The sequence below is a fragment of the Pseudorca crassidens genome, chromosome 17, assembly GCF_039906515.1.
Source record: "Pseudorca crassidens isolate mPseCra1 chromosome 17, mPseCra1.hap1, whole genome shotgun sequence".
NCBI lineage: Eukaryota > Metazoa > Chordata > Mammalia > Artiodactyla > Delphinidae > Pseudorca > Pseudorca crassidens.
The window spans coordinates 67,777,261-67,786,059 of record NC_090312.1 but is presented as its reverse complement, the minus strand read 5'-3'; the positions used below and the strand labels follow the sequence as shown (position 1 = coordinate 67,786,059).

The window sequence follows — 8,799 nt, the reverse complement described above, 5'->3', positions numbered from 1 at the left end:
CTGAGGGGTGTTGCAGACATAAGATCCAAAAAAGAACAAGCAGAGTCCACTTTAAGATGGCTTTACAAACACTGGGAAAGGGTTTTCTTGGTGCTGCAAAGCTGGGAAGTATAGCTGTCAGTGACCTTCTTGCTCACCATTTGGGGAGAATTTGTAGAATAAAAGTCAAGCAGAGCTGGAAGGGGAAGACAGAGCCCTGACTACCACCACCTTTGAGCCCTGTTTCCAGCTTTTCTGAAGCCAGTGCCACCTCTGATGCTCTGGTTTTATAAACCAACTAATCCCTTTTAGCTTAAGTTAGTTTTACTTGCAAACAGAAATAGCCCTAATACAAAGCCCAGGTCTAGCTTGAAACATGGAGAAATGGGAAGGATGTTTGCAAACATTAAAAATTATCTGAATTGCTTCTCAGACTTTTGGCTAAGATCAAGTGTAAAAATAATCTGAAATTCCTTTTTGATGACTGGGGAGATTTGTCACTGATCTCAAAACAATTCTCTCAACTAAAATCCCATATTTATTCTAAATAGGAATTGTATTTCCTCTTAATTTTTAGTTAGCAGTTTAAATAACTTCCTCTCTTTCTGCAAGAGAATTAAAGTTTGTACATATTGTTGTTGTTCCCTTGTTGTGTTATTCTCCCAGACAAGTATTTACACTCCTGATACTGAGTTACAGCTGAAAATTACTTTGTCTCTGTCCTTCTGGAAAAGAAGGAGAAATAACATTGCTCATAACCTAAGAAACTTGGAAATGCGTTAAACCAGTCATCCTCAGATGATTCTGGCTCTGTGTCAGAATCGTCTGGGAGAGCTTTATTCCCCTAAAATACGAATTCTGGCTCCATTCCAAATCTTACTGGAAGGAGACTGAGTTGAATTGATTTAACACTCAGCAATGCTATAGTGAAAGAAGTTATAATTTTTTCTTAAAGAGACAGAGATATAAAACATTATCTCTTCCGTCGCTGGGCAGCAACCACGAGCTCACGAAAATCTGTTCAGCTTTGTGAATAGAGGAAGACTGAGCTACAGATGTAATTCCGGGAGCATCAAAATGAGAATAATGAGAATACACACATATATATTTCTACAAATATTCTAGGCTTTGTTCTGTAATGCAATGAAGTTGCTTGGAAAGAGTTTGATCCTCTTGGCACTTGCCTTCTGGGCTTTTTGTGGCGGGCACAGAGTTTGGGATTCATTTTTCCTCACTACTTAAGCAATGCTCTCTTGAATATTCCACCCTATGCCCAGAAATTACAGGGTTTTCCACTCTGGCTGGTGAGAACACAAACTCGTCCCAGCTTTTCATGATCTCTGGGAGTTGCTCTTTTTGGGCCGTTCCTTCCCCAGCCCCAGATGGGCTCCTCACACGCTGAGGACTTGCTGGCTGCCACCAGCAAGTGGTACTGGAGCTCTCTCCACGGTGCTTCTGCTCCCCAGAGCTTGGACCTGACAACTCTCGCTACCCTGGGCCTCCCCTGCCTTCCAGCTTTGTCTCCTCACATCAGGAGGCTGCTGGGCTCCACCTGGCTCCCCTCTCTGCACAGCAGCCTGGAAACACTCGCCAGGCAGAAAGCTGTGCTGAGTGTGTAGGGTTTGCCACATCCGTTTCCCTTCTCTCAGGGCCACTTCCTTTCTTGCCTGAGAGTCCATGTTTTGGAAACCATGGTTTCATACATTTCATCTAGCTTTTTAGTTCTTTCCATGCTTTTCTGTTCTTTTACTTCTTTAAATTGATCCTGGCTACTTCATCTTGGCTGAAGAAGTTTGTGACTTTTAAAAAAGACATTCTACTTTGGCCAAGTGGTGGGGGACAGTAGCAGGGGCTTCCTCTTGGCCTTAGCCAATATGGTGGCTTTGACCGCACCATTCCTGATGGACTCGTATAAGGTTTACTTCAACTGCCATCTAAGTCAATCCCAGGTATACATCCAGGTATGGGGGAGTAACCACAGAGCAGGGTCACAGACCCAGTGGACCCACTGTAAACTAGAAGTTGCCAAGGACCCTATTTATTTCCTGACCCCCCCCATGTATGACCTCTCTGATAGGGGAGCCATGATGACATTTCAGGCTTCTTCTGTCCAGCAGTCCAAGAAATGTCTGGGTATCCTCCTTTCCTCACTGTATAATCACCTGACTAACTAACTGTAGGTAACTTCGGTGAAGAACTGGGGGCATCATTATAGGAGCTACTTGACATGGTGCTGCAGGTTTCTTCCTCTGGGGGCTGGAACCAGCCTTACAGTCCATGGGTCCTGGGTCTAAATAGTGTTTCTTGTCTGAAAACATGACAAGTCATGTAATTTTATCGAGCTGACCACATTTTATCAAGCTCAGCCTCCTGTTCACCCATTCTTGCATTTATTTATGACAAATAAAATGTTATATATTTAAGGTGTACAATGTGATGTTCTGATACATTGATATGTATACACTGTGAAATGATTACCACAACCAAACTAATTAACATATCTATAACCTCCCATAGTTACCATTTGTATGTGTGTGTGTGTGTGTCTGTGTGTGTGTGTGTGAGAGACACTTGAGATTTACACTTAGCAAATTTCAAGTACATAATACATTATTTTTAACTATAGTCACTATGCTGTACATTATTAGGTTTACTCTCGCTTTCATTTAATGATATATAATGAGCAATATTCTCATTGGTTGCTTCTGTTTTACTCCTTTGGGGCTCTATGTTCTAAACATCTCCAGAATTCTCTGAAGTTCAAGCCCCTTGCGCTGCAAATCTAGACCGTTATTACAATAATTAAGACTCCTTAGGATGTAGACAGAAGGGAGTCCATGTACACTGGTGGTGGAAATGTCAATTGGGGCAGCTACTGTGGAAAACAGTATGGAGCTTCCTCAAAAAGCTGAAAATAGAACTACCATATGACCCAGAAATTCCACTCCTGGGTATATATCTCTAATTAGAAAAGATACATGCACCCCAATGTTCACAGCAGCATTATTTACAATAGCCAAGATATGGAAGCAGACTAAGTGTCCATATACAGATGGATGGATAAAGAAGATGTCACACACACACACACACACACACACAAAATGGAATACTACTCAATCATAAAAAAAGAATGAAATTTTGCCATTTGCAACAACATGGATGAATTTGGAGGGTATTATGCTTAGTGAGATAAGTCAGAGAAAGGCAAATACTGTATGCTATCACTTATGAGGAATCTAAATAATAAACTAGTGAATATAACAAAATAAGCAGCAGACTTACAGATAAAGAGAACAAACTAAAGGAGAGAGGGAGGGGGAGGGGCAAGATATGGGTAGGGTATTATTAAGAATAATATGCCAACAAATTGAATAAACTAGGAGAAATGGTTAAATTCCTAGAAACATATAACCTGCCAAGACTTGAATCATGAAGGAATAGAAAATCTGAGCAGATCAATAATGAGTAAGGAGATTGGTTCAGTAACCAAAGTCTCCCAACCAAAAAAAAAAACCTGGGACCAAATGGTTTCTTTGGTGAATTCTACTAAATATTTAAAGAAGAATTAATGCTGATCCTCTCAAACTCTTCCAAAAATTGAAGAGGGAATACTCCCAAACTCAATTTTACGGGGCCGGCATTACCCTGATACTAAAGCCAGATAAGGACACTACAAGATATAAAGCTACAGGCCAACATCACTGATGAATACAGATATAAAAATCCTCAAGAAGGGGCTTCCCTGGTGGCACAGTGGTTAAGAACCTGCCTGCCAATGCAGGGGACACAGGTTCGAGCCCTGGTCCAGGAAGATCCCACATGCCGCGGAGCAACTAAGCCTGTGTGCCACAACTACTAAGGCTGTGTGCCACAACTACTGAAGCCTGCACGCCTAGAACCTATGCTCTGCAACGAAAAGCCACTGCAATGAGAAGCCCGCGCACTGCAACGGAGAGTAGCCCCCACTCACCGCAACTAGAGAAAGACCGCGTGCAGCAACAAAGACCCAGCGCAGCAAAAAATAAATAAATAAAAAATAAATAAATTTATTTAAAAAATAAGATAAAAAATAGAACTACCACATGATCCAACAATTCCACTTCTGGGTATATATCCAAAGGAAATTAAATCAGGATCTCAAGGAGATATCTGCACTCCCATGATCACTGTAGCATTATTCACAATCACCAAGACGTGGAAACAACATAAATGTCCCTCTATAGATGAATGGACAAAGAAATTGTGAGATATATATATATATATATATATATATATATATATATATATATATATATATATATATATATATATAATGGAATCTTTTCCACCCAAAACAAAAAAGGAAATCTTGCCATTTGCTTCAACAGGGATGGACCTTGAGGGCATTATGCTAAATGAAATAAGTCAGACAGAAAAAAACAAATACTGTATGATATGATATCACTCAAATGTAGAATATAAAAAAGCTGAACTCATAGAAACAGAGAGCAGAATGTTGGTGGTTACTAGGGGCTGGAGGTAGGGGAAATGGGGAGATTTTAGTCAAAGAGTGCAAACTTCCAGTAAGATGAATAAGTTCTGGGGGTCTAATGTACAGCATGATTACTGTTAATAATACCATGTTATAGGGAGTTCCCTGGTGGCCTAGTGATTAGGATTCTGGGTTTTCACTGCCGTGGCCCAGGTTCAATCCCTGGTCGGGGAACTGAGATCCCGCAGGCTGTGTGGCTCAGCCAAAAAAAAAAATATATATATATATATATTATATTGAATATATTATATATATTCAATAATTATATATAATATATATTAAAATATATAGAATGTTGCTAAGAGAGTAGAGAGCTCTCTCTCTGTCTCTCTGTGAGCTCATGAAGACGAGATCATGTGAGCAGAGGACGGCAGCTGCCAACCAGAAGAGGCTTCACAATGAAATCCACTTTGCCAACGCCTTGATCTTAGAGTTCCCAGCCTCCAACACTGTGAGAGACTAATTTCTGTTGTTTCATCCACTCATCTACGGGATTTTGTTATGGCAGCCCAAACTGACCAAGACAGAGGTCAACACAATCTAGTAACAACCAGCCAATTCCATCGTCCTTATATTCATTGTTCTCTCATATTTTCCAAAGGCTTGAACCATTGTACTGTCCAAGGCAGTCTCCTCCAATGGAATGAGGTGGAAGTCACCACCTCATTGTCAGGGCGAGTGAGTGACTGGGTCGCAAAACTCCATCTGATCATCTTCTTGACAACACCCAGTGCCAACTCTGTTGATTCGGGTTGTGCAGGAAGCAGACACTGAGTTAGGGGTGTGAGAGGTTTGTTGAGGGGAGGGGGTTGTGTAGTGCTTGAAAGATAAAGACGGATGGGGCTGGGAAAACCAAGCCATGATGCAGATCTGAAACCTGGGAAGGGAAAGGGAGCAGGAAGCAGATTTGGGTAGGGAGAGCACGAGATGCAGAGAGGCAGACCTGACAAAGTCTCACCACCCTAATGGGACGACCTAGAGCAAGGATTACTTATTAGAGAAGTCCCACTTTGAGCTGAAGGGGCCAGGCTTCCACATGCTCAGTTACTGGCTGGGGAATGCTTGGGAAAAGGGTGACTTTGGCTCTAAAAACAGAGGCAGATTATCCCTGAAAGGCTACAGTTGGTGGATACCAGCTAACTGCACTGCTTGCACCTGACCAGCAAGTTATTTCACAAAGGGAGATGGGAGCAGTGCACCCCCGTGGTGACACACTCACCTTTTGGTTACTCGAGATACATTTTTTAGAGTGGAATGTGTACATTTCAATAGATCAGAAATTGCCTGGCAATATGTAGAATTTAGTAATTCAAATAGAAACCAAAGGACTGATCATTTTGAACCAGCATAAACTCACCAAAAACAAGTTGCCCCAGAAAACCGGCATCTCCTTCCTTTGATAAAGCTAGACAGAAATATGGCCTGAGTGGTGATAGTTTAATGTGTGACAGAAAAGTATTAGATAGTAGTTTAAAGAATACACTGAGCTACAGATACTAAATAGGATTCTGTAAGCTGCTGTCCTTTGCTTGTTTTAAACATCGAAAGAGGTAGAACAAATGCTTCAAGGTGATACTGAAAAGGAGGCAGAGAGTATGTTGCAAGATGGAAAAAGAAAACAAAAAACACAAGGCTCAATAGAATGGCAGGACTAAACAAGATGAAGCCTTACACAAATAAGTAACATACTTTACTTGGGACCAAACAATAATAATAATTAAAAAAAAAACCTATACAGATATAAGCAAAATGAAAAACATAGCTTTACCAATCAAAATCATGTGTGATGTGGCTGCCCAAAAAAGTGAATTCAGTCACAGGTGTTACTAAAAGCAGTGTCTAAACCAGTGTTTTTCAAATTTGTTCTAAACAGCAAACCCTTTCTCCTAAAGCAAACATATGCAGAACATCAATATGAAATATATTCAAGTGTGTCCCTGAGGTACCTCCAAGGAATTCCTAGAGCTGTGAGAAACAGCTTAAAATTCTCTGACCTAAACCAGAGAGTAAATTCCATTCTCTTTGTCTATCAGAGTATTTGAAGGAGTAAGATCAATTCTGGTTACCACACTTCAAAGCATCCTTGAAAATCTTGACCCTACAAAAGAATGACGAAAGGATATGAAAATGTGTCATGTAAAATACCAGTGTGGGAGATGTTTTCCTGAAAGAGAAATATGTTCTCAAAACATTTGGAAACATCTGGAGAAGGGACTAGGATTAAGTCTATGTGTCTCCAGATGGCAGAACTAGAAAAAAGAGATGAGCAGTGTGTATTAGTTCCTTAGGGCTGCTGTAACAAATGACCACAAACTGGATGGTGTTTATTCTGTCACAGTTTTGGAGCTACAAGTCCAACGTCAGCTGTCAGCAGGATCGTGCTCTCTCCACAGGCCCTAGGGAAGACTCCTTCCCTGCCTCTTCCACCTTCTGGTGGTTCCCGGCAATCCTTGGTGTTCTCCCCGTGTGTGTCTCTGGGTCTTCTCCAATCGTAGAACACCACCACTCATATTGGATTAAGGTCCACCCTACGCCAGTAGGATCTCACCGACTAATTGTATGTGCAACCACTCTATTTCCAAATACAGTCACATTCTGAAGTACTGGGAGTAAAGATTTCAACACAAATCAGTCCAACATGGAGACAGATTTCAGTTCGGAAGAAATAACTTGTTAATAATAAGGTTTATTCAAAAGTGCAATAATTGTCTGAGTTAGGTTAATTCCCATCAGTGAAGGTAGTCAGGAGTGATCGCTTCAAAGACGTTGAGAAATAATTCATTTGGTTAGCTTACTGGACTAGAAAATATTAAATTCCTTTCCAGCTTTTTGACAATAGGCAATAGCTCATGAACTAAGAAAATACCACACTAAATATTTCATTATCATTGTCACCTAAAAACTTCAGCTTGCATCTCCTCTCAGTAATTGACTATATAAGCTACCATACTTGGTGCTATGGGGAATATAAACATATCTCCTCTCCCAAATCTGCTTCTCCTCCTTGTGTTTCGGTGAAGGTCACAGCTCTCTACTCAGTTGTCCAACCCAAGAATATGGGGGGGGTGTTCGTTCGAAGTATAAGCATATTGACTGAGGGCATGAAAATTTGGAGTCAGTCACTCCGGTTTAAATTCAAGCTCTATCACTTTTCAGCTGTGATTCTGAGCAAGTTGATTACAGTTAAATGTGTCTACGTTCTCATACTCTGTTTTAGGCCATCATCATCCTTTATCTTTTACTTGAAAGCCTCATAATTCTGTTTAATTGAGGTAAGATGTTAAATGAACTAAAATTATTTAAAGTGTGCAATGTAGAACAAAAGAAAAAAGTGTGTAATGAGTTTATATACACATACACACATATATATACATACATATGTGTGTATATATATAATTATATACATGCACATCTGTGAAATCAAGATAATCAAGATAAAGAACATATCCATCACCTCCGAAAGTTTATTCATGCCTGTTCCCACTGCTCCATACCCTCTGGCAAACCCTTATCTGATTTATTTTTTTATTGAGGTTTAGCTGATTTACAACAGTATGTAAGTTTCTGGTGTACAACATATTAATTCACAATTTTTAAAGACTATACTCCATTTGTAGGTATTAAAAAATATTGGCTATATTCCCTGTGCCATACAATTTGTAGCTTATTTTATACATAGTAGTATCTTTTAATCCCTTATCCACATCTTGCCCCTTTCCCCTTCCCTCTCCCCACTGGTAACCAATAGTTTGTTCTCTGTATCTGTAAGTCTGTTCTCTTTTGTTATATTCACTAGTCTTATTTTTTAGATTCCACATATAAGTGATAACATACAGTATTTGTGTTACTCTGTCTGACTTATTCCACTTATAAAACCCTCCAAGTCTGTTCATGTTGTTGCAAATGGCAAAATTTCATTCCTTTTTAGGGTGGAGTAGTATCCCATTGTGTATATATATACACCACATCTTCTGCATCCATCCATCCCTCCCCCCACCCTCTCCCCTTTGGTAACCATAAGTTTGTTTTCTATGTCTGTCTATGGGTCTGTTTCTGTTTTGTAAATTTCATTTGTATATTTTAGATTCCATGTAAATGCTATCATATATTTGTCTTCCTCTGTCTTACTTCACTTAGCATGATAACCTCCAGGTCCATCCATGTTGCTGCAAATGGTGTTATTTCATTCTTTTTGATGGCTGAGTAATATTCCATTGTGGGGTGTGTGTGTGTGTGTGTGTGTGTGTGTGTAAACACTACATATTCTTTATCCAGTCCTCGGTCGATGA

The 8,799-nt window shown here is 40.0% G+C and overlaps 1 pseudogene; it reads left to right on the top strand.

Moving 5' to 3' along the window:
- The first annotated feature begins 400 nt into the window (after positions 1–400).
- Positions 401–546, top strand: LOC137210769 (U2 spliceosomal RNA; annotated as a pseudogene).
- The last annotated feature ends 8,253 nt before the right edge of the window (positions 547–8,799 follow it).